Genomic DNA, 26,068 nt, shown 5'->3' on the forward strand with positions numbered 1-26,068 from the left:
GCTCCCTTGACCCCCCCCCTACTCCACTTCTGAAGTCCTGCCTCCCGGTCCTATGCCCCTACATCACTAACCTCTTCAACTCCTCACTGTCCCTTGGAACTGTCCCTCTGCTTTCAAAACTGCCGCTGTCACCCCAATTCCTTAAAAACCTGGTCTGGATCCCCTTCTCTTCAACAACTACCGCCCAATATCCAACCTCCCCTTTCTGTCTAAAACCCTGGAACGCGTCACTGCTCACAACTACAAACCCATCTTCTTGCCAATAACCTATTCGAACCTCTCCATTCTGGTTTCACACAGCACCCCCTACACAGCGCACAAAACCGCTCTCCTCAAAAAGTCCTCAACGACCTCCTCACCTTTGCTGACACCGGTTCCCTCAACATCCTCATCCTCCTCGACCTGAGTGCAGCCCTCGAACTGTGAGCCATAACATCCTGCTCACCAGACTCAAAGACCTCGGTATCGACGGTACTGCACTCAGCTGGCTCCACTCCTACCTTTCCAACAGATCCCATTTCATCTCTCTCCACAACCACACCTCTGCCACAGCCACAGTCACTCAAGGTGTTCCCAAGGCTCCGTACTTGGCCCCCTCCTCTTCATCATCTACATCCTCCCTCTTGGTCAGATACTACGCCACTTCAACCTGGACTTCACTGCTATGCTGACGACACCCAGATCTACCTCAGCACCAAACCCCCCCACAATCCTCCCCTCTCCCCACATCAACTCCTGTCTGTCAGCTATTAAAACCTGGATGCAACACAACTTCCTCAAACTCAACAGCGACAAAACAGAAATTCCTTCTGATCGGCTCCAAATCCACACTCAGCAAAACCAATAACCCCACTCTCACCATCGACGGCACCATTGTTCCCCCATCTCCCCAGGCCCGCAACCTTGGCGTTATCTTTGATTCCACCCTCTCCCTTTGAGCCTCACATCCGTCAAGTCATTAAAACCTCCTTCTTTCACCTCCGCAACATCGCCAAAATCAGACCCTCTCTCACACCCCCGCTGCTGAAAGACTCTCATTCACGCCTTCATCTCCTCCCGACTGGACTACTGCAACTCACTTCTCCTCGGCATCAGCTCTACCAACATCAACCGACTCCAACTGGTCCAGAACTCAGCCGCCCGCCTCATTACCTGCTCCAAATCCTGGCACCACATCACTCCAGTCCTAAAACAACTCCACTGGCTTCCCATTTCCCAACCGGATCACCTACAAAATCCTGGTCCTCACCTATAAAGCCCTCCACCATCTGGCCCCTCATACCTCACTGACCTCCTCTCCCTTACCAACCCTCACGGTCCCTCAGATCCACCTCAGCCGGTCTCCTCTCCATCCAAAAGTCCAACCTGCGCTGTTTTGGGGACAGAGCCTTCTCCAGAGCAGCTCCCAGGCTCTGGAACTCCCTCCCCCAAGAGATCCGCAAGCTCTGAGTCCCTCACCATCTTCCAGTCCCGCCTCAAGACCCATCTCTTCACCTCAGCCTACCCATAGTCCACCTGCCCCCCTCCCTTTTTCATCTGTATCTTGTTTTGTTCTACTTGTTTTGTTTGCTCGTTTTGTTTTGTTATGTTTTTATAATCTACCCTGCCCTGTAAAGCGACTTTGAGTCCATGAAAAGCGCTATATAAATTCAATTTATTATTATTATTATTATATTCCACTCGATATCCGCACTATCATGTTAAGAGGACTGAAAGGTGCACCAAATACTCAAAACCTTTACAAAAACAATGCCATTTCAACCAATAGGTGTAAGAGTATGCAAAAGTCTCTGATCCCTCCATATTTGCAATTACTAATGACAATAATTCCCAGATCATAGCAGTGACTTTACCCTTCTTTAATAGACGGAGCGAACCAGCCACATAGCTGTTCTTTTCTGGGTTTTAGCAGTGTGTGTGTGTGGAGATGTACTGTATATGTGTGTAGATGTATATATGTGTGCTTGCGTGCCTATATGTGTGTGTGTGTGTGTGTGTGTATGTGTTTGTGTAGATGTATATGTGTGTAGATGATGCGTGTGCCTGCGTATGTGTTTGCGTGCATGCGTGCGTGCGTGCGTGCGATGGAGCACAGTCGTCTTAGAGGAGTTATTGGTTATTGAAGCCTCTCCATGTGGCCCTCAGGAACAAACACAGTGAAAACACAGCTGTGGATGTCCAGTCCTCTGACAGGCCAGACCTCTACCGTGGAGGCCAGAGCATCCGTCTGCCTGAGGGGTCCAAACCCCACGCCACATTCCCACCTCATGCAGTTTGCTTTATTTACTCTCTGGTCACATGTTCCCGGCTCGGTCGCAGCGGCTCTGGCAGAAGCAGTTAGCTTCACCAAGCCCTCCCCTGTCTCTTTCCGCAGATGTTACCGAGGTTTATTTGTATTTAGAGGGCCTTTTGTTTTCTTCAGTTGCATCAGTAAGCTGTTCCACCACATGTCTTTGTGTCAGACTGTTTCTAGCAGTTGGACAGCTGAATCTTCTGGGGCCAGAGTGCTCATGTGCTCCAGCCGGACCCCCAGAGGGGTCTTACTGCCTGTGATGCTCGGATTCAAGATCTGATGGTGTATAATAATAATATAATAATAATGACTTTATTCAGGACACAAAAAGGAAGGTCCATAGTACAAGTTAAAAAACAATAATTACAACATAGCAATAAATATACAGTGCATACAAATAAATTAATAAAAAGTCAATAACTTTCACTTGAAATGTACAAACAGGAGCGCCAATTTATCCATAGTCTAGATGTATACCTGACAGAGCTAAAACCAAAGCTTGTATAATTCTATTTTCAGAGACAGACATTCTACACATGTATCGAAAAATAAGATTCCTTATTAATGCCGAACAGGCAGGCACACCAACATTAACAAACATTTGACTAGCACTACACCATCTTGGTTGTTTTAAAAGCAGTCTCATGCCATCGTTATACGCTACATTCAGTCTCTGCATATTCTTTTTGCTATAAGACCGCCACAAGTGGGCAGTATAAAGTGGTGTACAGAATGCTCTGAATAAGGCTACCTTGACCTTAGCAGAACACATACCAAATTTACGTGCAAGCACGTTAGCCTGAGCATATATCTTGCGGCACTGTCTATTGATATCCTTATCATCCAATAAATCATTTACAATATCATGGCCAAGATATTTAATCTCATCACACACTTTAAGGGCGGTACCAGATAAAAAGAAATCAGGGAATACTAATTTCCTGTCTTCTTTACTTCTAACAATCATGATATTGCTCTTACTTGCAGTATATTTGATATCAAAATCTGCACCGTACTGAGAGCATACCTTCAACAGTTGTTGCACCCCAGCACTATATGGGCAAATGATTACCAAATCATCTGCATACATAAGGTAATTAGTGAGAGTATTGCCTATCATACATCCTGTATTGCAGTTGTTTAATTGTTGTGACAAATCATCCATATAGACATTAAAAAGGAAAGGTGACAAAATACCACCCTGTCGAACTCCATTACCAACAGTAAATGGTTCTGAAACATGACCCCCATTTCACCTGCATAGACTGGTGTGAATACCAGAAGACTAAAATTCTTATGATTACTTTAGGAATTCCTCTGTTGCAATTTAAGAAACAGTTTATCATGGTTTACACGATCAAATGCCTTAGAGGCATCTATAAAACACATAAAAGTTGTGGAATTCTGGCTATTATAATGATCTAAAATTTCCTTTAAGGCAAATATGCACATGTCTGTACCGTGATGACGTTTAAAACCAAATTGGTTGTCAGTCGTAAGAATATACTGTTCCAACCTGTTAAGAAGAATTCTCTCCAACACGTTGGATACAATGCTAGCTAGGGCAATAGGTCTATAATTGTCCACGCTATTTATTTTGCCAGTTTTGTCTTTAATGATGGGAACTAATAAAACAGGTAATATAGATTCAGGCAGAGTCCCATGAACTAAGAAACCTGTCATACAAATAGCAAACAAGGGAACCAGTTTCTTGCTTGCATACTTTAGATGTTCAGCGGTTATTTTATCGGTCCCACACACTTTATTGTCATCTAATCCCAATATTGCAGATTGTACCTCTTCTGTATTAATAACCACATTTTCATCATTGTCAATATCTTCTACCTCAAAAGTATTCCTCCCAATACAATTAAACAGCTCACGATAATGTTGCCGCCACAACTGGCAAATTTCATCTGAGCCACTAACACCCTCAATATTTGAGGGTAAAGACATTTTAGCAGTATTCATGGCTCTAACCTCTTTCCAAAAGTCATTATAACTTCTGTTATGCATCTTACACGCCAAAGAGTCAGACCTCATCAAGTTCTCATTCTTTTTTATAAATCTTAATGCATATTTAAAATTTGCATTTGCCCTTTTCTTCTCTTCAAATAAAAGGGCCCTGTCTGTCTCTACCAGACTCTATCCAGACTTTAAAAGCACACCGAGCTTTGGCATGAAGTTCTGCTACATGCTCGTTCCAACCAGGCTTGATGCTATATGCCATTCGCTGAGGTTTATAAAAATGCCTACTGGCAATATTAAGTGTTTCCACAATTGAGTCATATTGTGTACTCGGAGTTATACAGAAAACCTCTCTCCACCTGGGGAATGTTTTTATTTTTTATTTTATTTTTTATGTCTGCACTTTGAATGGAGACAAAGCTGTGAAACATGTTTGTTTTTTCCCCCTGCTACAGAAGGGATCCGTGGGGTAGTTTTTGTGATTTGTTGTAAATTACACACATTTTCCCCTAAAATACGCAGGAACCTTCAACGTCCCTTTTTGGTCCAATTTGGAAACTGCCACCTTTTGGTGAACAGTACTGCTTCACTTATTCATTTATTTGAATACCACTTAGATAAGTGCGTCCTCCGTGGCTGTCTCTCCTCTTTCTATTTGTCATGCTTTTCAAAGTGAAGTCCAATCCAGCCTGGTCGCACAGTATTCCGTGAAATGATCACAAATTGTTAACAGCGCATTACGTGGTGGTGGCACGGAATGTGTGAAAAATCCATGTGGCCACCACGGAAAACAATGCCAATGTAAAGTCAATGAGAAGATGACGTAGCGTTAAAAGCAACTCACGGTAGTGAGTACTATGTAAGGCTGAAATTCCGCGTAAGGAGGTTGGTTGGGGTTGTGGATGGGTCAAACAGGACATGTCCCGCATGTCAAGTTTCCTAAAGTCGCTTTCTTCTTTTCTGACCTGTTGTTCTCGCGTGTCACGGAACCATAAGCCCACCCATGACCTTTTCCTTAAAGGAATACGCAACCGTTTCTTGAAATGGGGCTTATCACGGTCTCCACTAGCTGTAGATAGGTGGGCCAACGCATTTTTTGTGAATGCTTTGTTTTAGTCCGGTGCAACACCAGCAGCGCCGCCGTTAGTTAGCTTAGCGTAGTGAATGGAATCCTATGTTGTTGGTTAGCATGTGAGTAAAACTGAGCCAACAAAAGACAAAAAAACAACCTAATTACTTGCACTGAGACCAAAAAATGCGTTGGCCCACCTATCTACAGCCAGGGTAGACCGTGATAAGAACTATTTCAACAAACGGTGGCGTATTCCTTTAACTTAAGGGGCCGTGTTTATTTCACGGAATTCTTCCGTGGGCCCATCACGGAATGTTTTGCGATTCCGTGAAACTGCCACAGATTTTGAGTTAAGGGGCCGTGTTCATGGAATTCTGTGAGATCAGGTTGTCCAATCAGTGAAGGCTTCTGCCTGTAGTGGATGCTGCAGTGAGCCTTATCCCTTTACAGTAACTCAGACCTTTCTGCTGTGCCCTGTGTGAAGCAGGGCTGCTGCTTTGTTTTCAGACCTACCTGTATAAATCAAGAAGCAGTAAGTACATTCCTGCTGAAGGCTGTACTGTTCAAATGCAGGCCTGCGCTGTTGTTTGTGCCTCATCCTAGCAGCGTTAGAATGAAGCTGGAGTATACTGTACTATGTATTACTTATTACCACTTCCGGGATAGCTCCGGTGCCGCAGGAAAATCCGCCGGATGCATGTCTTTTCGCCGATGTCCGTTACTTTCCTCTTTCTTTGTGTTAGCGTTCTAAACTCCGGTGGATTTCTGAGGACTATGGTTAACTGCTCCTCAGATCTCTGCAGGGTAAATTAGGACAGCTATCTGTCCAATCAGAGTTTTCTGTTGCACGACTAAAACAACTTTTGAACGTACACTTGTTGCACCAAAACAAGTTCCTTCCCGAGGCTATTTTGTGGCGGCTCCGTACGGCGCTTAGCCCCGCCCATGATTGTGATTGGTTTAAAGAAATGCCCATAAACCAGAGCACGTTTTTCTCCCATCCCAGAATGCTGTGTGGACTCACCAGACCCTCCTCCGCAGCACTGTGGAGGAAGGTCTGGCACAGCGATACTTCTGGTGTATTTCACAATTTACAATCATCTATTCATTGAAACAGCTTTTAAAAGTGTATGCACTGAATGCATGCATGTGTTTAAAAGTGGACAAGGCTAATCTATCACAGCACAAGGCAAATATTTCATATTCAAAATCCTTTATTTATCCCACAACAGGGTTAATTCACTGTGTTGCAGCAGCAAGGGATAGGGGGACAAAGTACAGAACACTCTAAAGATAAACACATTTAAGTATAGAGCATAATTAGTACAATGTATTTACAGTTTTGCAGCATTGCAGATGATATGCAGAGATGTCTTAGCAAAGCTGATTCACAAAGCAACGTGGGGGCTTAATTCTGTACTGGCTGTGCTGTAAAACAAAGACTGCAAAGCTGTCAAGACAGAGCGGACAGTGCAGGTTGACTGACAAGACTAATAACCCTTTCCAAAAGAAGTAACCACCGTATCATTTTCACTGCTGCTTTCTACTGTTAACTATTCCTGTTTTCCGGCACGCGTTCATACTCATCCACAGGCAATCAGTCCCTCCAGAAAAACGTGATTATGTAAACGCATAATTCAATGCATAATCAGCCCCATATTAATGCGGGGGCCGCATTTTTTTAAATACGCCGTACTTTTGCCACATAAATTGCAGATTTCCCCGCAAAATATGCGAGGCTTGCATTTCATAATCCCCGTATTTTCGTTGCAAAAAAGTCACACATATCTTAGCAAAAAGTAGAAAATTTTTGCGTTTACTTAACACAAGAGCAGCCATTTTCCACTGTTGCCATGGGAAAGTTATGAAGTGATGTAATTACGCAACGTGAACATCATCGAAAAGCAGGGTGTTGGGGGAATCGCTTTTCTTTCTCATTTTCATCAAACCGCAATTTTTGCAAGTTCTCACAATTTTTGCAAGTTCTCACAATTTTTGCAAGTTCCCACAATTTCATTGCATAAAATTGCATAAATATCCCGCATATTCCATCGCATTTTTTAAGAAAACGTGCAGCATAATCAAGAATTTTTGCCCGCAACAATCACAAAAGAACTCCGCATTTTTCTGGAAGGACTGGGAAATGGGAAAGAAGTCTATTGCCTATTTTTAGAGATTCACCCACGTTTTAAAAAAAACTGCACCTACATACTAATTTTAGTGGGAAAAGGGTATGGTGGAGTCATGGCTAACTGAGAGCATACACACACATAATCAAATCTCCAAATTCCTCCTCCCCTCTACCCCCCGCCCCGTAACTCTGTGGGACATCATGTCACTTCCTCCTGGGAGCTGAAAGTCATAGGATCTTCATAAGTTTTTCCACCTGCTCCTCTGCCTCTGGTGTGAGGCCCGCCGGAGCAAACTGACAGGAGTCAAAGCCTCCATGTTGATTCAGCTTCCTCTCATCCAAAGCATTCCCTGAGGAACAGATCCTGTGGGACAGTAGGTGGATGTGACCTGGGGCAAACCATATGACAGGTTTAAGTTCATGAAAATCTCATTGAAGCAATGCTGTTTGAAGTTTGTTAATTCAAAGTGGCGACACTGGGGAAACCTTGTCGTCTTGGGTCAAACAGAAAGCGGTATCTTGTCGGCTTCTGGGGTCTCTGTATCGGGCTTAGAAACCAGAATGGAGCAGGGCTTTCCCACTCTGTTCCCATGGGACCTTTTCAAACAGTACACATGCCACGGTACAGAGGGAAAGGGGTTAAGAAAACATACGCGCTCACTTTGATGTTCACTGTTCACTCACCTATGTATAGCCACAAGAACACATAGGAAAATATTGACGCGTCCAAAAAAAGACCATTGAAGTCCTCGAGTCACAGGGCATGAAAAGCTTCCTAGGTGATGAAGAAAAGAGTATTGCCTTGCATCTGGAAACCAAGACCAGGACAATGCGTATTATCTGATAAAAATACCCTTATGTGTTCTGAAACATTTGCTTTAAAAAATCTTCCATTGTGGTTGGCACAATGCATTTACTTTTCAAAGTTAAAAAGAAAAGGAAAATAAATGCATCACAATGCTGTTTTATGTCTATTTATTGCTAATCACATGGTTAGCTTGACCCCAAAAAAAATCATATTTGGGCCACTTTTGCCTTCAGTCTGAACGTAGTTTTAAGGCGGTTACACACCAACCAGACGGCCAACCATCGGCAGAAAAGCCAGTCGGACTGATCAGTCTCCCCGAGTTGGTCCAAAAAGTGCCTCAGAACACACCGAAGAGACGAGACGTAATACGTCTCCATAACAGCAGGCGGTGCTAATCTGTATTGTTGCCCAAAAAATGAAAACCAGCAGATGATTGGACGAACGCATCACGTGGGTTTGTTTTCTCCGGAATTTCAAAGCCAGAGTGTCATGGCGTCTTATTCAGAATACGATCTCATATTGTACTAAAATAGTTCACCGAAACATGTTTCTGAAAACATTTTAAGCGAGAAATAGGCTGTGCAGTTGCTGAATCTGTCTTCATTTCAGCTCAACAAAGGTCAGTTTAAAAGATTTTGAAAGACTCTAGTCACGCTCATTCCGCTCGCCATTTCCGGGTTAGTACCGACTGCCCTGCCGCTGACTGAACATGTCAGGTCGGCCAAAATGAAGGCCGACGGCCCCTCCGACAGACGACGGCACAGAACAGACTCGAGTCACCGACCTCGCCAAACTGTCCAACGGCCGATTATAGGATTAGTGTGTCAGCGCCTTTAGTCGTACAACAGAAAACTCAGATTGGACAGATAGTCTAGCTAGCTGTCTGGATTTACCCTGCAGAGATCTGAGGAGCAGTTAACCATAGTCCTCAGAAATACACCGGAGTTTAAAATTCCAACACAAAGAAAGCGGAAGGTAACGGACATCCGGCCGAAAAGAGTGACATCCTGCGAAATTTTCAGCAGCACCGGAGCAATCCTTGAAATGGAACGTCCTGGATATAGACTAGTTGTGCACTAACAATAAAAGGTTGTTATTGGCTGTACCAAACCATTACAACAAGTGGTACCTCTCAGCAACTACTACAGGCATTTCAATAAATAAATAATACATTGAAATGTGGATGTTAGTGTAAATATTGTTATTGCAGTTGAGGGATTTCATCAGAGGGTCTGATTTTGAGACAATCCCTTTGTTCTGTTTTTGTATTTAGTTCTTTTGGTCTGTTGTCCATGGAATGCCAAATCTCTGAGGGCTTGAAAAATTTCAACCCTCCATCTTGTCAATGATGGATTCCTTGTTTGCACAGTACACACCATTTTTTATTCCAGACACTGCTCTTCTGATTACCACTTGCACATTGTCCAAGATGTATTAAAGGAAACTTGCTATGTCATTTCTTTTGGTTCATTTACAAACAGCTGCTTCCTCCATGTCATCCATCCATGGGAGCTGCTCCTCATTCTTCAAGAGTTTTTTTTTGTGTGTGTGTGAGAATCCATCAAGTTCAACCTCTTCAGCAAGTGTTCGTGGCATTTTTTGCTTTTCAGAGAACCAATAAATTCATTTGTGTGTAATAATGGGAATAACTTGTGATCTTAAAAACACAGCCGAGGGAGTTCAGTCAGCTCCATCCTCAAGATAACATGAGTGTTTTTATGATCAGCACTGTTGTTTTTGACAACGCATTGATTAGTGAGGGAACCATATACTCGACCAGTTCACATCTGTATTTGGAGAGGGGTCAGCCCTATGTTCCCACACCCCAATGGTCCCACAGCCCTATGTTCCCACATTTCTAAGAATTTTTTTTTCACTGAAAATTAGATCCCATGTTGCAACAGCCCTATGTTCCCACATTTCTAAGAATTTCTTTTTTCACTGAAAATTAGGCCCTATGTTCCCACAGCCCTATGTTCCCACATTTCTAAGATTTTTCTTAAAATTACACCCTATGGGTTAGGGTTAGGTTAGGTTAGGTTAACCCTAACCCCCTGGGCTTCATTCGACTGCTCTGACCAGAAGCTAGTCAATGCGAGGCCTCTGCGCTAATTAGTTTAGTTTTTTATATTTAAAAGGACAATGTTAAAGCATGTTTGCAATAAACAAAGAGATGGGCGCACCAGATTTAGCTAAAAGCTACATTCCATCTGTAGTCCATTGCTACTGGATAATAGGTTGGGTGTAATTGACTACCAAATTGGGAGAATGGGGGGATACAATCTGATACAAATTCATGAAAAAGGAAATGTGGGAACATAGGGCCTAATATTCAGTGAAAAAGACATTTTAGAAATGTGGGAATATAGGGCTGTGGGAACATAGGCACGCTCCCGTTGGAGAGGTGGGCTCTTTCATGAGGCTAATCATGTAAAGTATTGGGTGTTTAGATATTTTTTCAAATCCTTCTTTCTCTTAATGTCCTGTGTGTATATATTTCTCATTTACTATTTGTGTACACTTACAATTGCTAGCATACAAGGTTTTTGTTGTTAGCTGCACCACCAGCATGGCTCTAGGGATTGCAATGCAGGTCAGTTCGTCGGCGGGTCCACCACTTTGGTCCAGACGTCAATATCTCAGCAACTAAGGAATTGATTGCCATGATATTTGGTGCAGAAATCGAAGGACCCCCGATGACTAATCCTATTAACTTTGGTTGATCATAGACTTCTCATATACTGCCACCAACAGATTAACATTTTGGTTCCGAGTTAAATGTCCTGACAGCTATTTGGTGGATTGCCGTAGGATTTGGTTGAGTTATCCCTGTTCTTCAAAGGATGAATTGTAGCAACTTTGGTGAGCCTCCGACTTTTCTGAACAGCATCATATTGACAGATGTTTCTAACGTTTTGCTCATCCCATTTACAAAAGAAAGAAAGTTAGAAACACGGTTCAGTAGTCCAGTACAATACCACCACTAACCACCACCTCAGTAATAAACATATAGTTCACCTCTCTGACAGTGTCAACAAAAACTAAACATTATAATCGTCCTAAATACAGAATTTGTGGCAGATCTGTTGTATCGTATTGCATTAAATTCTATAAGAGTAGATCTCCACTGCTTTACCCGAGTCATGAGCCCGCTGATGGCCCTGAGAGAACTACATCTTTGGGGCCCTGAGGACATTAACATTAGTCTGGAAACAATTACTGTAGGACTGTACAATGTATTTATTTTCTTTGTGGTATGAACAATGTACAGAACGTTAAGTTCTGGTCATGACCAATTTTAACATTATCTCTTATCGTGGCATCTAGTCTGTACACACATTCTTTCCAGTTTAATGTGATAAAAACATATTATTTTCTAGAAAGCAGGAGCACTGATCAGTTGTGTGATAAAATGATCACTGCAGGGCCCAGAGGTGGCGATGTTGGTCCACTGATCCATCCATCTATCCGTCTGTCTGTCTGTCTGTCTGTCTGTCCAACAACTTGAGGCAGAGCTAAATATCTCAACAGAAATGGACAGATAAACACATAATTTAGTCTGGATATTCATGATTTAGAATGATTCCTGATTATTGTGCTGAACTGATAACCTTTCTAGCTCCACAGACAGGTCAAACGTTTTGAAAAACAACAACATTTGGGTCCATACAAAAGTATATTCCCAAAATGTCAAACTATTCCTTTAAGGACAAAATAACAATAAACACATTTAATATTATTAATGATCAAACTGCGTTCTCTCCCTTCCTCCTGATGCTGTAGTCAAACATACAGCTCGTGGGCCAGAACCAGCCCGCCAAAGAGTCCAATCAGGCCCACTGGATGACTTTGAAAAGTGTGAAAATTTAGTAATTTAGAAAGTAATTCTTTCCAATTCCAAATGTATCACTTTAAAAGGTACACTGTGTAGGAATTTCTCCCATCTAGCAATGAAATTGTATTTTGCATTCAAACGAATAGTGCTCTCTAGCGCCTCGCTTTTTCAAATGTGTGTTGCATCTACGGTAGCCGTTATGTACCAAGAAGCTATGACAACATGTCTTCCAATTTTCACTTTTTTGGCGACGAGGAGTCCTTCTCCCGTGGCTCGGCATGAGTACGATCCTCCATTATGAACTAAAGTGCAGTGCAGGCTTTCAAATTTTCCGGGGCAGTGAAAAGCGCCTCTCATTGATCTCCTTCTCCGTTTCAGCTGGTTTCAGTCACGTGACGCTGGCTCTGAACGAAAATGCCTGTTGTGGATTAGCTAGACCGGTAGGCTAGTGCTTTATGTCCCTCTCAGCCATTATAGTTTTTCAAAATGGTGGAACGACATGGAAGCCTCTTTGGACTTGCCCATCCAAGGTAAATACAGATAAGAAATTCTTTGCTTACGAGGATAAGTCAGATCATTGGCAGAGGTCATTTTACACCAATGAGGACATATTTATGAATAAAGACATTGATTTTAGCTAATAAAATACTTAAAACACTACACAGTGTACTTTAATCTCAGAGATTATCCAAGTTATTTTTCCTTAAATTTACGACTTTAATCTCAGAAAGAGTTTTTTCTCGGAATATTAGCCCTCTTTCCCACGTCCGTAACATTTTTTAATAATTCTTTTCCTACAATGGCATCAGAACGCTGTCGTGGCAGAAGCAACTTGCGTTTGTCAACATCAAGCTGACAAGAAACTCTGTGGCAGATAAAGTTTCTGATCTTTGTGGAGTGGTTTACTGGTCTGGCCCACTTGAGATGAAGGGTATGTGGCCCATGAACTAAAATGAGTTTCACACCCCTGCTGTAAATAATAGATAGTACACTTGAGGTAGAGAGCAAAAGGAAGAATGAAGGAGAGAGTAAAGTTGAGAGAGCAAACAGTGTTCATCTTCATTTATTTCTTTTGTTCTTTGTGAATATTTTTTTTTGGTGACTAATAGTTTCATGCATGGGAGTCTCTCTAATTATAAATAAACGTGTTCTGTTATCATCTGCTCTTCTCCTCATACAGGTTGGGTTAATGAGGGTAGTGGCAGGGAGATGTAGTGGTTAGCACTGTCGCCCCACAGCAAGAGGGTTTTGTGTTCGATCCAGCTGGATGACTTGGGCCATGACATTTTGCATTTTCTCATGCAGGTTAGGTTAATTAGGCTTAATTTGGCACGCTAAATGGCCCTAAGGTGTGATAGTAAGCGTGAATGGATGTCTGTCTCTGTGTATCAGCCTTGTGATGGACTGGTTACCTGTCCAGGTGTACCCTGCTTCTCAGCCAACATCAGCCCCCTGTTACCCTGTAAAGGATAAACAGTTACAGATAAAGGATGGATGGATGTTCATTCTTTACTTTTCTTCTAATAAGCACCTGTATTTGGTTTCTAAATAGATTGTAATTTGGTATACTAATAGAGTATATTTTGAGTTAAATATGGCAATATATGCATTTCTAGTTACAGCATAATTTAGGTTTACGGTTTCTTATTAGCGTATAACTGTGTTCGTTTTCTGTCTGATAAAGACCAAATAGTTTCTCGTTTTGGTCCAATTTGATACAAAGTAAGGCTTATTATATCTTATTTGTGTACTAATTACAGCATAATTTAGGCATTTGGCCTTTAATTAGGGTATAACTGTTTTCTATCCAATAAAAACAACATTATTTCTTTGGTCTAATTTCATACAAAGTACGCCTTATTACGTCTTTTTAATGTACTGTAAAATAAAGTGTGACCGGCGCTTTTAAATCTTGCAGTCTTTCTCAACACATGGTTCACTTGTCATCACATATTTTCTTGTGGTGGTTGTACAGTATACACTATAGTCTTGATCATTTTCTGGTCGTCCACTTACTCATGGTCCATGATCTTTGACTTTTACCCATTGGAGGCTGTGAGCAGTTTAAGTCACAGACAGCTGTAATCTATATCCACGATGTTTCACTTCTGGGATTGCTCCGGTGCTGCCGGAAAGGCAACAAGGAAACAGACAGCTGTTAACAAACTGTTATCATGTGACTCACATGAGATCAACAACACCAGTAACTGTCAGTAACTGAGAAAACTCAATCCGCTGAGGAAGGCCATGACAGAAACAATAAGGAAGTGGACCTCGTGATGAGTTGTGGTCAAGGAAAGTGTTACACTTTGCAGTTTAGCCTGCTTCAACAACTTCCAGAAAAACTGATTAGTTGACACTAAACATTCAGTACAGTGAGCGGCTGTATATTAAACATTAGATATCCCATTATTATATGGACATTATTGTCATTGATACAGTATCAGTGAATACAGTATCAGAGTGTCTATGCCTTCAACGTGCTACTGAAAAACCTCATCATCTCTTTTCTGGAGTCTCAGATTTCCTAAATAAATCAGTTAAAGCCTTTAGAGGCCCCGGTGGCCGGAAGCCAAAAGAAACAACACCGAGGCAAACTTCCACCACTGGTACTGAGGCTGGGACTGTTGTGGTTGGTTTCACAGTTGGGGCTCTACCAGCAGCAATAATGTGGTAATAACATCTGGAAAACATCGGAGTTAAAGCAGAGCTTGTAACAGACAAATAATCCTGGGTCCAGTCCGCTGCTCTGCCTCAGCTCTGCAGCTTCCCATCACACCAGTAGCTGCTGCAGAGCTGCCTATGGAGAAAAATAAAAACGGCTATACGCTTATACAAACTATGACGAGGATATGAGCACATGTACATGGCTGCACAGTGAAACAATAAGGAAACAGAATAAAAGCGTGCAAAGCAGCTCCTTAAAGGGGCAGTCCAACTACTTCATCAGTAAGATGACAATATCAATACTGTATGTCCATTTTAGAAACAGCTTTAGGGCCTTATCTTGCACCCCGCGCAGTGCAGCGCAAAGCCCGATGCAAGTGTCTTTGCTAGTTTCAGACCGACGCAGTTGTCAGTTTCCCGTCCAGCGCCCACGTCGTTTAAATAGCAAATGCACCTGCGCCCATCTTTGCACCGATGACCGTGCTGGTCTTACAGGGAGGTGTGTTCAGGTGAATTCTTGGCGTATGGCTATCTTGAGGCAGCCGGAAGTGATCGCGGCATTGACCAACAAAAACCTGGTCTAAAGTCAATAACGCAGCATTTCATTGTTATTTTAACAGCAAATTAGTTAAATGCGCCTAGGCTCGTGCTTGTTACACACACAGGGACGCGCAGCAGCACACAAACATGCAAAAGATTACAAATTAAAATATTACGGTGCAAATCCGCCATCATGATAGCAATGCGCCAAGGTACAAACGCGCCTGGCTTTTAAAGGGAATGGGAGATGACACTCTGATTTGTTTATTGCATGTTACGTCTAAAACACACCTATGAATTAAAGAAGACACTAAGTACAACCCTTTTGAACCATACGCTCGGCGTCCAACTAGCAAAAGTGGATTTAGATACGCCCTAAACGCACCTGCGCTTCATGTGCATCGTTACAATAGGGCCCTTAATGTACGTGTACACACACAAGGAAGGATATGTGAGAGTCATTGTCCGTGATGCTTTCGCAGCATCTTCTTCTCTGACACAACCACCATAAAGTCCAGCTCCACCCACCGGACACAGCCAGTTGAGCTTGTTGATTCTGTTGGCGTTGACTGTCCATACCCTACTGCCTCAGCACACAATGTTAAAGAAGGCTCACAGTCACCTATTCTCGGGTAACTGAACCAGCACCATGCGGAGCACCGTAGCCGGTGTCCGAGAGCTCTGTAGCGGCTAAACACATCTACTAACTGCTGCTGATACAACCGAGCTGTGAGGGAGGTCTGTAGCCGGCGGCAGGAAGCTCTGTAACGGCTTAAAAAGCTAGTAACTACCGCTCGAGATCTGTAGCCGATGGCACATGACCAGCCAGCGATATCCTACTTTTCGTATGATATCATACAAACCCGTTCATGAAAATGGTTTCAGCCCTGCTCTTTGGGTAACCTGATTATAACCCAGACATACAGTATATGCAACTGATAATGTCAGGTAACAAGTAGACATTAATCCATTCTAAATGGTTCCAAGCCGACTGAACCACATTAGACGGAGGTGTTTTGAAAGATCCTGTTGAGAAACTAAGGTCTTGTTTTCTAAAATCCAAGGTGGCACCCCAAATAAACCTTCTGACTTGTGTCAGAGCATACAGCACCATAACCTCTCCACCTCAGTCCTGAGAGATTCAACTCCACACACCGATTAAGTTGTTTATTTATCCTAAAGCCATCTATGTTACATGTCGAACTGAAACCATGTCACAAGAGCTGGAAACACCTCACTGCGCTATCAGCTTTCTGCACGCACATTAGAAATCCTATCGTACATGTTCTGTAAAATTTTCCCATTTTTCTATCCAAACATAGCAACAGCGGAGTCCACGCGTTCCCACGTTCGAGCCCGTGTTTTCTCACATCAGGGAAAAAAAAAATAACAAAACAATTAAAGAACTATCTATCATCCAGCTAATAAAAAACAGCTTTAACTGACATAATGTATGGCCTAGATGACAACCGCAGTCCCAGTGTGTCACTAGCCCAGGCCAAGACTTGGTTTTGATAAATGGAGGCCGTGCTTGTTGCGGAGGTGAGGAAATAGGGGATAGGTCTGCCTCAACTGTGGAGCTCAACACTTTGAGCTGAGCGCTCCCAGGACACATGTCTGTCTGCATGCAGCCCTGACCAGTGTAACCCATCGAGCCCTCTAGGTGACTACCTCAGGCCCCGGCTACACACCGCATGACATTTGAATCGGAGGCAGCTCTCACCTTAGAACACAAACGCAAAGAATATGTTTAAAGGCGCACTATGAGTTCCTGCATGACGTCACTTCTGTTGACGTTCCAAGTAAATTCCAAACAAAACAGAGCAAGCTCGCCCCTCCCCCCAGGTTTCCGAAACTGTCATGACTAACCCCCACCCCCTTCCCCAGCCATCTTGTCGGTGATTGGCTGGAGTGGTTTGTTGTATTTTGGTGCACAGCCTGTTGCCCTAGTGTTTGTTTGACGTTTACGACTCCTGTGTTGTCTTCCAAGACCGGGCTTTTTCACCGTGTGTTCAGGGGGCAGGCAGCTAGCGGATCAAGGAGAGATGCCTACGATTTGAGACAAAAATGAAATCACGCTGAAACCGTGCGGGGACTCATAGTGCACCTTTAACGTTACGGCATTTACTCTCTAACTGGGACGTTTTGTGAACGATTTGTGGGGATTGCTGTGGACAAGTAACATTACACACAGCGATACACTGGTAAGTGTAAGCAAATTATGCTTAACCATGTCTCCAGCTAATTCAAATAGCTTACGTTACTGTATTGTGTGAACCGTTAGTACTTAATGTATTTTTGTATGTGCCGTTTTCTTTTGCAGGCCGCAAATGTTCCACCAAAACAAGTTCCTTCCCGAGAGACTATTCTACAGAGCCACCTTCGCTGCGGCCAGAGCTTAGCACCGCCCAAGACGATTGTGATTGGTTTAAAGAAATGCAAACAACCCAGAGCCTTTTTTTTCTCCTATTCCAGAATGTATGTGTGGAGGGGCCAGACCTTACTTCAGTAAGGCTACTGATGTGGTGATCTTTGAGCTTTTCACTGATTTTCAGGTTACGGGCACATAGTGTCCCATCTGCTTTGTGACTTCCTCTTGCACTACACCTCAATATGTCAAGTAAAACTCCTCCATGGCTAAATGATAATGGCCAAAACACTCAAGGATTCAAATCAGCCTTTTTGTTGCCTAATAAAACAACTCTCCGACCCATGGCCTTCCTTAAGATACCAGAAGTTCTAACACCCTAACACACACACACACACACACACACACACACACACACACACACACACATACACACACACACACATCCACACACACACATCCCTGTTTGTGTTCACTTCTTTACATCAGACAACCAAGAGTTATGCTGTTCTTTAATGCCAGACAAATCTCTTGATGTGAAGCACTTTAACCAAACTGAGAAAGCCCAAACTCCATCTACACGCATTTAGCTGATTAGTTTCCTGTTCTACAGTCATTCTCAAATTGGTTTCAGCCTCAGCCCCCAGTAGAATTCAAAAATAGTTTGGATTTTTTTGGCCTTCGGAGCTTCTCCTGGGAGCCACGCTGACAGGCCTGACCTCGACTGACCCTGCCTGTGATTACCATCCAGTAGGAGGAGGCCCACGAAACCTGAGAGCACACTGGATGTTTTGGATCTACGAGATAAAATAAAATGAAAAAACAAGTCTGATTGTTTTTGGAGTCATTGGATTTTATGTAGGTTGTTAAAAAGGAGAAGCAGGAGATGCTATTTCAATCTATAATTGTGACTTTGAAAGAATTACTGATACATCCTTTCTTAAATGGAAAGTGGAATTCTAAAGCTGTAAACAGCACTCTGGCTTAATTCAGTTTTAACTTCTGCCACAGCCTTAATCAGTCTGGTATCACCCGTGTAGCTTATGGTGGCTACAGTATTGCTTCCATTAGCCAACCTTAATTAGATATCGCTGCGTAACTGACAATACTGAGTCAGTTCACTGTGTGCGTGTTTTTATACCGTTTATACCGTAATTGTCACTTGTGGCCACAATAGTTTCTCTTCAGTGTAATTCCAAAGGCTTGCTTTAAAGAAAAACTCTTTGACTGTCATCCCAATTAGTTTAAATAATATTATACTACCGATGTTGGAGATCGCTTGAACTAACTTTTGGTTTTACATTCAAAAAATGTGGTTAGCCAAACCTGTTTACAACCTGTATGACAAAATCAGTGATTTTTCAGCAATGAACCCATAGTGAAGACCAGAAATCCAAACCAAAACACAAGTTGTAATAGGTGGAAGTTTTTCTTTGCATTTCACAAAATAAATGTTCACGCTGTTAACCAGAAAAACAATGTCAGCTGTGTGAATGTGAGAACGTCTGCGGCGTTTCAACTCCTCTGTTGAGCTCTCTTTTTTCTTTTTGTGTTTTTCTTTTGCATTTTCATTTTTATTGGACAGTTTACAGTGGGAAGAGACAGACACTAAACAAGGAAGTAGGCTACTCTAGTATCGATTTATGAACATTATAGGACGAAGGGAGAACATTTATCTTTGTTTAATATCGTTAAGATTAAAGGTAAGTTTTGCTGTCTGCTTCCCGACTTGTTTTAACAGAGATGTTAAAATGATGATCTGCGCGAGACAGCGCCACAGTGAACTGCACGCTGAGGACGCGTGTTTCTCGGCCAAGAGAGAGAGAGAGGGAGAGAGAGAGAGAGAGGGAGAGAGAGAGAGAGAGATGGTGGCGGTTGTAGAAATCTGTTGGGTTTAGAATAAATGTCCTGTAGCCTGGGATGGCCTCGCTGTCTCCTCCTGTCTGGCATGTGTAAGATAAGACGGGTTCAAATTTAGTGGAGCAAAAGTGCTCCTCATTTGTTTAATAAACAATTGTAACAGAATGCACCTAATGAAATCTCTTAAAGGAACAGACAATCTCTAGTGCGCACACATTTTTATTTGAGGCCCCACTGAACTTTTACCAGTACAGTGGGTGAAAGCCAAAGCAGAAAGTGGGTCCCTAAACTGTGATGGATGTTTTACGACAGACAGTTTGGGTAATAATTATTGTTTGGCTTTTGTTTTCTCTTACCATCATAAAACAATGTTATGATGGCCAGGTGTACAAACATAGCTTCTGATAAAACTGGAATTATCCCTATGTATGTCTCCTCCTAATTTGCACTAAGCTTTAATTGAAAAGAAAAATAAATCTCCAGAATTGAACTTGAGCCCTGTGCTGTGTGTCCACCTTTGACTTTTCTCCATTAAGCATCAGCCCTGTGTTTAGCCCAGATTAAAGCACGAGTGATACATTGTAACGCACTTTGCAAAGCATAATTAGAGAGATGTAATTTGCCAGCTGCACTAATCCATCATATGGGTATGTACTGTCAGCCTGGGCTACATCAGGGGCTGCAGCATTCGCCCAAATCTCTCCCTGTCTGCTCATTGATTTGCACTTACTACCTACTCCAGAGTCATTTTCGGGATATGTAAACAACTTAACAGTGGGCATGTTCCTGTACCATGCGGGATGACTGATTATGCTTGACTGACTTCCATGCAATGCACGGGGCCACGGTCCGCTTGAATTCCCCCCTTCCCTTCCAGTAGACCCTGCGATCTCCCTCCCTCCCTCCCTCCCTCTGGTTCAGCTCAGTGCAAGGGAAGTGCGACCCACTGAAAAGTGTGGTAGCCATTTTCCGCATTAACACATGACCCTCGCACTCACTGTTGCTTCTGATGTTAATACGGTTTACAGGCCAAGTAGAGAAATGGAGAAAGGAGGGAACAAGCTTTTGGTTGTGGGACTCCAGGAGAGTGCAGACTCTGGGCTAGTTCATGGAGGTCTCCTCAGTCACTTAGCGCGAAGATTTCATCATGATTCACAGCTCTGTGGTTAGATGAAACATTGAAGTGTGAAATATTGGGATGCTGGCTGGCTCTCCTGAACTTTGTGTTGACTCCCTCGGCGCTGCTCTGCCCGGCTCTGTTTATAGCCCTTCAAAGCTTGGTTGCTTTGGCACAGCCAGTGGCTTACAAGCAATGAATTATAATTTCCTAACATTTTCTCTCTGGAGCTCACTCCGTTTTAAACTCTGCCCTATAATCACTGCACTGTGTTGCTGTCAAATGTTCCCCACCTGGAGCAACAGAAATGGTAACCATCAGGTTGCTATCACAGTTCATGCAAGACTGAAGACAAATGCATTTCACTTTGACCCATCCAGCAAGATGAGTGTTGGCTTCTGATGCTGTGTGTGAGATGTACAGAACTGGAGTGAGACGCAAAGTTAATATTACAGTGTGCTCTTATTTTGAAAGGAATGGTGCTCGGCAATAAGGACTGTGAGAAGTTATGCTCTACAAGTCTGTCGCAGTGAATCAGTAATGCACAACATGACGTGGTGTCAGAAGTGCTGTGGCTGGGGCGCCTGGATAGCTCACCAGAGGCCTGTATAACGAAGCAAGATTTGGCGTTAACAAGGTAACTTCCGGTTCAACCCAGGGTTTTCTGTATCACGACGGTGGATCACTTGTTACCGGGTTCAATCGTCGTGGTAATTTATGCTGAACACCTAACCTGCTCGGGAGAAAGCTTATGTTGGAGATTAGAGATCAACCGGTGTAAAAGCGCCTACACTATTTGTCTTCTTCTTGAGCCGTGTGTTGCCAATGCGCACATCGGTTTGAATTATGTTTTTATATGTTTTATTTGCTCCCATGATCGCTTACCACTGCCATGGTTGACACTGAAATAATAGGCTAAAGCGACGACAATTTATGAAAAGCACAAGAGTAATTATGGTCAGATCTTGTGGCTGATTGATGGGTTGACGAGAAGCGTTGTAATTTACACATTTACAGCGTTGGCTATTTTTTTGCCAGCTGTCCTTCCTGTTTTAGGAAGCAGCGACTATATTCTATTTTTCCTGTAAGACCGTGTCTGTGATCTTCATATTTATGTAGAATTATAGTTTGCTCTTATTATGGTAGATGTTTGCGATTGGTCGTTGGCTGTGCAAACACCGCCTCTTTTATTGGAACACTGGGAAACCCTGGGTTGATTAAACTAGTTGTTAACCGCCGTCGTGACACAGGTAACGCGTACCGCGGTTGTTAGGTTTGGTGAAGCCGGGTAACTGAAAGAAATCCAGGCCATGTTGATCTTGAGTCGTAGTACAGGCCTCAGGTAGAGCGTGGGCCATGTACGGAGGCTCAGTCCTCGCCGCAGCGGCTGCAGGTTCAATTCCGACCTGCAGCCCTCTCTCTCCCCTTTTATGTCTAAGCTCTCCTGTCACATAAAGACCTAAAAAATGCCACAAAAAAAAAATCTTGGGTGTGGCTGAGTGCAGTGAAAGCTGTAACGAGTCTTAACAATAAACGGCAAGATAGAGGACGCGGCACGGCAGTTGACCAGCCTCCCCAGCTAGAAGTTAACTCAGCTAATGCATACTCCTCCTAAGGGCGTAACTTTGGGTTCAACATTGGGGGGGTGGAGGGGGCGGGGTTGAGATCTCCACTTTGGAGCAAAATTGAAATTTTGAACGTCAAACAATTCATTTTCTGCATTCTGGTGAATTTTTCGGAAACAATTTGTGGTGCAAATGTCTTTATTTATGTAAAGGAAATTATAATAGTTTTTTGGGGTGGGTTGCACTGGCCAGTTTTGATTATTGGGGGGGGGGTAACCCCCTCATCTCCCCTGTAAATTACGCCTATGCTCCTCCGATTCCTGGCCTGCCCCTTGCCTGGTTAAGTTTGCCTTGCCTGGTTTGGATCTCTGCCTGTTTTCTCGGATTAAAGATTGTGGACTTGCTTTTACTCGCTTTCTCGCATTGTGCTTTTGGGTTTTTGTCTGTTCTGTGCCCGCCAGCATTACACTTGTTGCTGTGTCTAACCAGCCGGTACCCTCTCACCCCGGACACAAACAGTTTGAACCCCTCACCTGTGGCAGGAGGCTGTGGTCCATCAGGACCAAAGCCTCGCAGCCATAAAAACAGAGTCTTCCCCTCAGCAGTCAGCCTCATCAACAAGGCCCTGGACCCCCACTGTCACTGACTCTTAACCCTAACCCTAACCCCAGTCACTACATTTACACTAACCTTCATCTTGAACTTAAAGGTCCTATGACATGCTGCTTTTTGGATACTTTTATATAGGCCTTTGTGGTCCCCTAATACTGTATCTGAAGTCTCTTTCCCGAAATTCAGCCTGGTGCAGAATTACAGCCAGATGTGGGGCAAGGTGGAGGGTAGGGGTGTGGCCTTGACCAGCTTGCGGCCACGGTTGTAGCTCTATTTCCTCATGGGCGGGCCAAATTCTCTGGGCAGCTGTGGGCGGCGGGCAAAGCAGAGAAAGGGGAGGTAACCTTGTTCCTTATGACCTCATAAGGAGAAGATTCCAGATCGGCCCATCTGAGTTTTCATTTTCTCAAAGGCAGAGCAGGATACCCAGGGCTCGGTTTACACCTATGACCATTTCTAGCCACTGGGGGACCATAGGCAGGCTGGGGGAACTCATATTAATGTTAAAAAACCTCATAAAGTGAAATGTTCATGCCATGGGACCTTTAACATCTGCCCATTACACATCCTATACATTCTTTGCAAATGCTGCACTCATCCCATTCAGCCACTTTTTTCTTATGCAATTGTTATTTTGTATGTATCTATTTGTTTTTCTGTGTTTATTCTTTATTTCAAAATAATGTTTCATATGTGTGATTGTTTCGGTTTATGTATGCACCTTTCACCAAGGCATATTCCACGTAAGGGTAACTTATTGTGGAAATAAAAACATTTTCTGATTCTGACTCTGATGTGGTGCAATTGGATTGGAACTGGGTTGGAATGGGGCTAAACCTTTTCAAACACATTGATTTGTATACAATCTCATTTTTGACAAAACAGTCTCATCACGAGTTTCGACTCTGTGCAAACCTGTCACGGAATTGTAGAAATTCCATTTTTCAGAACATTTTAAGGACCGCAAAATTTATTATTTCCGTCCTTGGAAACAGCAGTTGATAAAACAAACAACAAAAAGAACCTTGAACTAAAATGAGACATAAGGAGGATGTGGTCAACAGTGGATTAAAAGCAGTCTTCCTCAGAATCTAGTGAGCTTTTCCATGGAACTGGGAACCCCCCCCCCCCCTCCAATGGCCCAATAAGGGGTCAAATATTTCAGTAATTTGTTATTTATATCATGTCTTATGGCTTCAGTAGCTTTAGAAATACCCTGCTCTAAAATTGGATTATTTTATAAGATTCTCTCGTTAAATTTGGAGTACAAGAAAATTTAAACATCACTGCAAGACATGCAAAAACATGGCACAGAAACAGTGTAGGGGTCAGAGATCTGATTCTCATTGGACACATCTATACTAAAAAACATGTCTGCTCATTATACTGAGATGTGCCTTGAATACAATGACTTTTAGCAATCTGTAGTCATCAGTCATCAATGCATACTGCCTGGCAGCACGGGACTAACCTCAACGCTCGGTGTTGCTGTCTTGGCTGAAGAACAAGGCTTTTTTAGCCTGAAAAGTGTTGCAACTGAGCTGCCTCACTCGTTACACTGTCCTCCATGGCTGAGCAGCTGGAAATACCAGGAGGTCGTAGGGAATTGGGAGTTGAAATTCCAGTGGGTGGAGAGTTTTCAGCGCCTGGCCAAGAAATCAATGAGTCATCACTATTGATTAACAACCGTATGAACCTCGGCAGATATACGATACCCATGTGGCGCTGAGGGCCAATAAAAACCTTGCCAAATGTATCTTTAAAAGACTTAGTAGCAACTCAATGGTATCATAACAACAAACCCGACAACTAGCTGTGGGAAACGAACACAGCCAATAGCTAGCGTTATTGATGTGACAATTTAGGTCCACTTAGAACCTGGACATTATATGAGCGTAATGTTAAAATAACACCTCCGCACGTTGTGCTCTGCAGCTTTTAAAAAACGTCACCATGACATCACGCTACACCTGTAATTTTAAGGTTGCCTTTCATTCCAAGCTCAACATCTTGTGTTTTTTTAAGCGGGACTTAATTTGATAGATGAAATGCCAGCGGAGCAGGCTGGTTCACTTTACGTGGAAGTAAACACTGCTGTTTCCCTCTCTACTGTCCGCTATCACATAACGGGAAGGTAATGACATGGAGCTCAGGGCGTCCATCATTTACTGTGGTGCACGGTAAGGGGACGAGGAAAGAAAACATGTGGACTTTACATTTCATTTATTACAAATTTAACTTTAAATTAAACGTGTGTTTAAACTTCACCTGGGGAAACTGACTTCACCGTCAGAGGCTCGGGGGGGCAACACACCGCGGGAGACTCGCTGCGTGGGAGCCAGACTGTGCGGTGTTTATGAAGTTTTTATTGTTGCGTTTGTTGCTTTTTACAACATTTTTTTACAGTATTCCCAACGTTCTGTCACTTTTTTTCAACATTTTCGCCGCTTATTTCGACTTCTCCTTTTTCTGATACAAAAAACGTTGAAAACGGGTCAAATCTGACCCGAGGACGACACAAGGGTTAAACTGTGCTCGCTTGCTAACAGTTTTTCTCTTATATACTGTAACTGCAACATGTAAGGTTCAGGTGTAACAGCTGATATATTCTTCGTATCAAATCATGATTTAGTTGTGCTGGCAACAGCAGAAGTACTCCTGGTTAGGAGTCACTGCTTTAGATAAGTCTGATCGTGTGATTGCTTGTGTTTTTTTAATTTTTTTTATGGGATACCGTGTTCCGATAGCTCAGCAGTTACTTAGACGTGTAGAATGTTATTGTAACTGATAGAAATGATGGACGAAGCTACAAAAGTTAAGACCCAAGTTGCAATAAGTTAAAATGACATGCTGCCAAATGTGAGAAGACGATTCTATTTCTTTTTTCTTTTGTATTGTCTGTAGAATCTGATTTCTTCTGACCACCATCATTTATATATAACACACTATCCCTATGCTTATTTTTTTTAAATCTATATTTTCACTTTTCGTGTTTTTCTTTAGCTGTTTTTTTTATTTTTTCTCATTTCTCGTTATCGGTTTGTTTATTTAGGTTTCTTTTCACGTCTTTCAGCCATGCTCGTTGTATCACAGGTGTATATTTACAGTGTGTGTAAGTCAAATAAATAAGCAACACTGATTTATGAAGAATGATGCTATTATGGTGGATTGCTTTGGAAGACATGCGAGATATTTGACAGAAACATTTTTAGAAACATGACTCAGTAAAACA

The 26,068-nt window shown here is 42.8% G+C and overlaps 1 long non-coding RNA gene across 1 annotated transcript; it reads right to left on the reverse strand.

Moving 5' to 3' along the window:
• Nucleotides 1-11,591: 11,591 nt before the first annotated feature.
• Nucleotides 11,592-24,469, reverse strand: LOC120548652. The gene is made up of 4 exons (XR_005637232.1): nt 24,308-24,469; nt 14,124-14,232; nt 13,520-13,567; nt 11,592-11,787 (listed from the first exon to the last, which is right to left on the reverse strand). It is a non-coding gene; the product is annotated as an uncharacterized LOC120548652 (long non-coding RNA).
• Between the last annotated feature and the right edge of the window lie 1,599 nt (nt 24,470-26,068).

Source organism: Perca fluviatilis, chromosome 20 (assembly GCF_010015445.1).
Source record: "Perca fluviatilis chromosome 20, GENO_Pfluv_1.0, whole genome shotgun sequence".
Taxonomy (NCBI): Eukaryota; Metazoa; Chordata; class Actinopteri; order Perciformes; family Percidae; genus Perca; species Perca fluviatilis.